This window comes from Poeciliopsis prolifica, unplaced genomic scaffold, assembly GCF_027474105.1.
Source record: "Poeciliopsis prolifica strain line A6 unplaced genomic scaffold, Auburn_PproV2 SCAFFOLD026, whole genome shotgun sequence".
NCBI classification, from domain to species: domain Eukaryota; kingdom Metazoa; phylum Chordata; class Actinopteri; order Cyprinodontiformes; family Poeciliidae; genus Poeciliopsis; species Poeciliopsis prolifica.
The window spans coordinates 2,589,145-2,596,163 of record NW_026562401.1 but is presented as its reverse complement, the minus strand read 5'-3'; positions in this window follow the sequence as shown (position 1 = coordinate 2,596,163).

The following is a 7,019-nucleotide window of genomic DNA, read 5'->3' as shown; positions in this document are numbered from 1 at the left end:
TTCAAGATGCCCTTATTAACTTTGAGCTCCTGCCCATCCAAAGGTCTCTGCACGACCCTGCCTGCTTGAACCAGCTGCACAAGCCTGTCGTGTAACTTTTCCACTCTGAGGGTAAAGTGAGGGTCTGCTCTCTGCCGTGTTTAAGCAACACAACATAAGCAGGTAAAGACACAATAAACGGCGCAGGCTTTCCTTCGATGCGGGTGGTGGGTCACCACACGGCCAGAGGAGAACGCATCAATGAAGCCTCAATCCCCGAATCAATTTAAACATAGACTTTTAATACGAATGAGGGCATGCTCAATTTCATTCTGAGATTATTTCTTGTTAATTAAAATTATTAAGTGCTTTTTTTTTCTCACTATGCTAATATTTGCTGTTCGAAGGACTCAATCAACAACACTCCTTGTGGAAGATTTCAGTATATTCCAAGGAGAATTGAAGATGTTTGGGGAATTTATAGAACGTAAATAGTCGAATATTAAAGCAAACAAACAAATGTTATTATAGTTTATTTTGCCAGCAGTTCATGTCTGCCAGTAGAAATTCTGGAAGTGTTGTGACAACTGAGTTTCAGTGTTTAGACTAAGAGCCGTCTGAACATAATTTGAAAGATTTTACACTCATGTCTGATTTCCCGCTTGCCTGTTCACTCGATTTCGAGATCTCACCCTCCACAGTGAACGACGGGTGAGTGAGTGCTTTGGAGTGTGCAGCTCGTGGAGTACTGCGCCCATGAAAGACTCTTCTACTCCCACTCAGTGGGAAGAGAAGAGTGGGCTGCTGTGGAATTGAGAACCCTCTCCGCCCCTCGCAGCACTGGGTGAGAGCCACTGGGTCCTCGCTAAGTGCTGCCGGCCACTATTACAGTGAAAAGGACCCCTCTCTGGGGTGTCCTTTCAAGTGTGTGCTTAACGGGACACTGCTGAGAGCCTCGGCCAGCCAGCGTGATTGGATGTGTGTGTGTGTGTCTGCGGCTGCATGTGTGGGCCTTTGCGTTTGCTTGTATAATGTGTTGTTGGGAAGGTTTGTACCACTGAAACCAGATCAGGTATGTGTGACAGCCACTGCGTGAGCGTGCATTTATAGAGCGGCGAGTGTGTGCCAGGTTACAGTATTAATAGAAGGCAGTGTGTTTGTACAAGACACTAATAGCTGCGAGGCTGATATTGCTGGATCAGTTTCCATCACACTGTGTGGCGTAGAAGCGCCTGATTCAGCAGGTGTCTCCCCCTGAAACGTCCTCGATGTTCCCTGGCTCCTCGAATAGAGCCGCAGTGTTCTGAAGGGGATTCGGCCTTGTGATGCGGCTTAGCTGCCAATCTAGCCAGCTATTAAATATGATCATATATTAACTCAAATATGTGCGTTACACAATCAGAGGGATAGAAAAGGCCCAAGTGGAGGAGGTCAAGCAAGCAAATCCTTACCCAGCAGGTGTTTTAAGGTTTAAGGTAATCTTTGAATTTGATCATGTTTCTTCTGTCTGGAAGAAATGCTAACATTTTGGAGCGGCCCTGTCAAAGTCCTGAATTTAATCTCATAGAGAATCTCTGGAGCGAAAGATTAGGGTGATGGCGAGGAGAGCTTCCAACCGTGAATACTTGAGGCTCATGATCAAAGAACAGTTGTTGAAACATTTATTCCTTTCAAAAATGCTTATACTTGGGCTAAGCCAATATGTTTTCAAACTGTTAAAGTTTTGAAACTCACATTTGTGATTTCTTTGTAGACTTAGACCAAATCTAGCCTGAGGACCAGACCGATAAAGCCCAAAAAACAATAGATCTCTTTTTTCCCTCAGGAAATGTAACCAAGATAAACATTAAATGAAAAGATTTAACAAAACTAGGAAATAGTGTAGCACTCATGTATATCTTCTTGTTTCTCATTATCAAAGAATAACCGTTAAAATATGCATAAAAGCTGGTTGGATTGCTACGACGTCTGATCATTTAGAGACGGTGAAAACACTTCAGATGCCGATTTTTATGAAAATGTAAATAAAACCTTTTTTTTCTTCAAATGAGGTACTCCTTTTGCATTTTTTTGTTATCTTTGGAGAGTTTACTACATTATTTCTCAGCAGAAACTATTTACTTGAAAGAAAATGAATTGAAATCTGAGTGTGTGAGGTGTATGAAAAAGCTTGACCTTAACAATATCAACAATACATTTCTAAATCAGAATTATTACTGTTGATTTTCTATTATTTTATCAACTGACACTGAGATTTTTTGCCTTAAAAATGAGAAAATGACAGAAATACTATAAAATAAAAGCAAATGATGTACCACCTGTAAAATATACCTGAATACACAAAGCATCATAAGTGATATGTCTATTTTCACCACAGTATTTCGGTGTTTCACTGTTATATTAAACACTGATTACTATTTTAAAAGACTTTTTACCTCTTAGAAGCTCTGTGAAGCCATCTTGGTCGCCATTCTCCCTCCACAGAGCAGAAGATGTGCCAGTCGATACTCCAGGAGTTTCAGGTAAAAGAGGAAATATGAATATCAAAAATGATCCACTTGTGATTATAGGGTTAACATATAACAGGACCAAATTTGTCTTACATCTAAATAAAACTAATTCAATGTAAATGCAAGTGAAACTAGTAGAAAATCAATCATACTTCACGCAGTCCGTCGTTCATCATTAGTCTAACCCTCTGGGGCCTCGTGGTGAAGCTTTGCTCACGGACCTGTGAGAGCTCTCAGTGGGTATCATCTGTGATGGTTTGGCAACGATTACCCTTGAAACCTTTGGGATGGCAGCGATTCAGCTGCGGCTGAGCTGTTTTTGGAGTACAACTTAATGGAGAGGGAAAGGGGATCCTGGAGTAAGTAGACAAAGCTGATTAAGTGAGTCTTGGGTTTCTCAACTGGTAAACCGTGGCACAGCGAAGGGTTTGAATACTACAGAGGGTGCATGGAAGTATCCCTGCTGTTAATTTGGATGAAGGTTTTGCCAGATGGTGAACCAGAACACTAAACCCGGTGCGGTTCATCATCGGCAGAAGTGGCATGTCTGTGATTTATTTAACTGATACTGTTCCAGGGTGATCAAACGATCAGCTTCAGATGTTTTTAAAAACATGAATTGGATGCGAGCTGTAAGGCGAAGCAGTAGGTTGCACTGTTGCCTGGCAGCAAGAAGGTCCAATGTTCAAGTCCTGGCCTTTCTGGATGAAGTCCTCATGTCTGTGTGGGTTTCCTCTGGGTACTTCAACTTCTTCCTACACTGCAAAAACATGAGGGTTGATTAAAACGTCCTTGTGAATGAATTGAGTGCATCTTTCATCCACACACGGCCAAGATTATACATACAGGTATAAATATTAACATGCAAGTCCTAGTTATATGAATCCATTTCGAAACAAGATTTGATGCTTTTATTTCTAGAAGAAATAAAGATTTCAATCATCTGACCCAAGCTGTTTCTCTCAGAGGAAAGAACATTTCTTCAAATGACCAGAACCATCACTAGCAACCACGGCAGATCAAGCTAATCATGGATTGGAAGATGCTGGATCAGCTAAATAGAAATTAATTCCCGCTTCAGAGTTGCCATCTTTACGAAAGAATCAAGTTCACAGATTTCATCATGTTGGGAGACCTTTTGGTGAGGCTTTTTAAACCGAAGAGCCCAGTGCCAACTTTCAGGCATGGTGGTGGAAGCGTCATGCTGTGGGGCTGTTCTGCTGTCGTCCACACCGAGCCACTGAATCCAGCAGACAGAAGAATGAAGATAGCGTGTCTGTTTTCTGCCTCTTTAACATCATTATCATCATCATCACCAGCAGCAGAGAAACATTAGGATCATTTCACCATCATTCCCAGTAAGAGTTTTTGTACTGAAGAAACAGCAGAAGGTTCACAACCACTGGATTTTCAGATTGTTTTATTCTAGCCTTTAATTAGGACCTTGTGTTTTGTGTCTTCCAATTCACAAGGCTTCAAATCCTTCTTGTCAGGTCAGTGTCTGAAAAAGACACTTTAAACCTCTTGCACATGGAGCGATGTCTTTTTAACATGTGCAGGAATGCAGATCGGGGTTTCCCTACCGAAACAGAGAGGGCCTTCACCGAAAGGAAGACGAAATCATCTTGATGCCAGTACCTGTTGCTGAAAAGCATATTTATGTTGTTTGGCTTCAAAAGGCTTCCACAGATGGTGGCGTCTGAACTGTGACCTGTCAACATGCAACTTGTTTCTCTTCTCTTTCCCCTGGAGGATTTTGTGTCTTTCATTTCCTAAAAGGATTTTCAGGTTTTGATTCATCAGCGCAAACAAAAGTTGTTCGATCATGAACTTCAAGACAATGTGGTCGGTCGCAGAGTTCTGCACTTATTTCCATAATATTTAGGTTGTCTCTGGGGTCATCTGGTTTAATCTTTATCATGCTAGAGATTTTTTATTAATTTCTTGATGTAGGTAATTTGATTACTATACATTTTATTTTCCTTTTACCTTCTAAACTGGTGAATATTTTGCATCTTACAAAATATAACTGCTACAGTTAAGCAACCCAGTCCTGTGTAATTTCCCCTTTGATTACAATCTATTTTTGCATTTAATCTAAAAATTGCAGAGAATTGAGCTACCTATGGTGGATGCTGACTTCTGTCATATTTATAGAAATATTTAGGGGCCCTGTGGAGGGTCAACAGGTAATATGGTAAGATCAGGAGGAGTAAGAAGCTACGAACTGATTGAGACAGCTACTGAGATCGTGTTGCCATGCGCCGCCGTGAAATGACAGGTGGTGTGATCCAGTTTGAGGCTCGTCCTCGCGCGAGCTCACGCACACACACACACACACACACACATCTGGGTGTTACACAAGCCTGTAATTACAACTTCAGGAGGAGGCTGAGTTTAATCGTGCTCACTTGAATACAGTATGGCGGCGCCACACATACGTGCACACTCTCACCTCACTTTACACACCATCATGAGCTGGCAGTTGTTTCATTTTCCACCTCAGGTCAGGCTTAGTTCATGCAAAGCGAGTGTGTGGTGTGTGTGTGGGTGTGGGTGTGTGTGTGTGTGTGTGGGTGTGTGTGTGTGTGTGTGTGTGTGTGGGTGGGTGTGTGTGTGTGTGTGTGTACGTTGTAATCCTGCTCCAGTTTTATTTTTAAAGCGAGCTCAGACAAAGGCCTCTAGTCAGACCACTCTGAGAACAGGACCTTGGGAACATGACCAGTGGCTGTTGCGTCATAGTGTGTGAGTGTGTTTATGTGTGTGACACTGGGAGCAAAAAAGGGGAGAATATGAGTTTTTCTCCCGTGAAGAAGTTGCTTGTTAAAGCTGCAAAGGAGCAAACAAGGAGAAAATGCTCCGAGAGACGGTCTGCCAGATGTGGAAGAGAGCGCACAGCTGCGGAAAAACACATCACAGCTTCTCCTGAAAGCTGGCAAAGTGGATATTTGAATGTCAAAAGACGTCATGATTTGATGTCACAGGAAGAATTTTATTTGCTGCAGGAGCAAATCTCCTACATATTATGTGGAAGCAATGTTTGCTTGAGCAAAATAAAAAAATATAAATAAAACAATAACCACACCCAGCAATATGTTCCCTAAAGTAGGATAGTGAGGGGCAGAGAAAATGGAAAGGTAATGAAGTCCAGACAGGTGGATAAAAAACTGTTAGTGTAGAGATTTTTATTAAATTACTAAATAGCCGACTTAGGAGTCCATAGAAATATAAAATTGGTATGTGAAAACCACCTGTTTGTGAAACTTGAGTGTGAAAACCACAAAGCCTGTTTCAAACTCCATGTTCTGACTAAATATGAAAACTTGATTGGCTCCAAATCATCCAGATTGCTGTTTTCCATTTTGCAGCTTTTGCTGTAAATATTAGCATAATCCTAAAGAAAGAGCAAACATTCAGGTGCATCTCAATAAATTATAATACAGTCCAATACTCTTTTTTTTTTTACATTTTAGATTCAAAAGGTTTAACTCGGATACTAAATCAATAAGAGGAAATAATAATGGTTTTCAGAAAATCTCCAAAGATTTGAATACATGAGAATAGTAGAAAAAATACAAATAAATAATAAATAATGCTAAAATATTGTGGCTGCTGATAGCCACTTACTCACTCCACTGGGCAGGTAATCCACCAGAAGTCATTTTTAAAGACTGTGGCTGTAAGCAAACAAATTAGTGGAAAGTTAAGTGGAGGGAAGAACTGCAATGTTAAACAATGTGTAGGAAATAGGGTTTGCTATGGCATTGAGAGAATTGTGAAGCAAAACCCATCCAGGAGTTTGGGTTACACAAGGTGTATCTCCCTTGTGTAACAGTTAAGGATCTGAGTTGATCCTTAAAGAGATCAAGGACTGCAGCTTCTGCTGTTGGATTTCTGTTTGGGACACTTCTTAACCAAAAACCGCTTTATCTGAGCTGAGCAGACTATTTAAATGCCCTTGTTTTCTTTCAACTACATTCTTAGTTTCCAATTGTGACCTAGAAAGATCAAAATGAATAATTATACTCTATGATTCAAATTAAGTTGATCTGCATGTTGAATCTGGAAAATTAATTAGTTTCAATCTTGGAACTGAATGACTGAGAGAAAATCACTGTTTGGTGAGACTGAGCTTCACACAAATCTGTAGTAGTCGTTAAAGAATATTGAAACCGTGTGATTGTTACCTTAAGAGTTCGATAATAAGTGTTTGATTTTCTTTACAGTCACAGCTGCCTGAACACAGTCTGGATTCGAAGGACACGAATAATAAAAATCTGCTCATGGTACGAGTTTTTCTTGCAAATATACAATGGATATTTGTACTGAGGGATAAAAAATTGGAGCTTTTAAATGGAAATTCTGATGAGAGAGGAAAGGAAAGAAGTTGGGAGAGGAGAGCTGAATTTGTAGGGCAAGAAAAAAGGAGAAGTGAGGAGGAGACTGAGAGGAGAAGAGACACAGGATCACTTCTTCTACGTTCGTCTTTTCTCTTGATCTTTGGAAGCTTCCCAGACCTGGAGACACCGG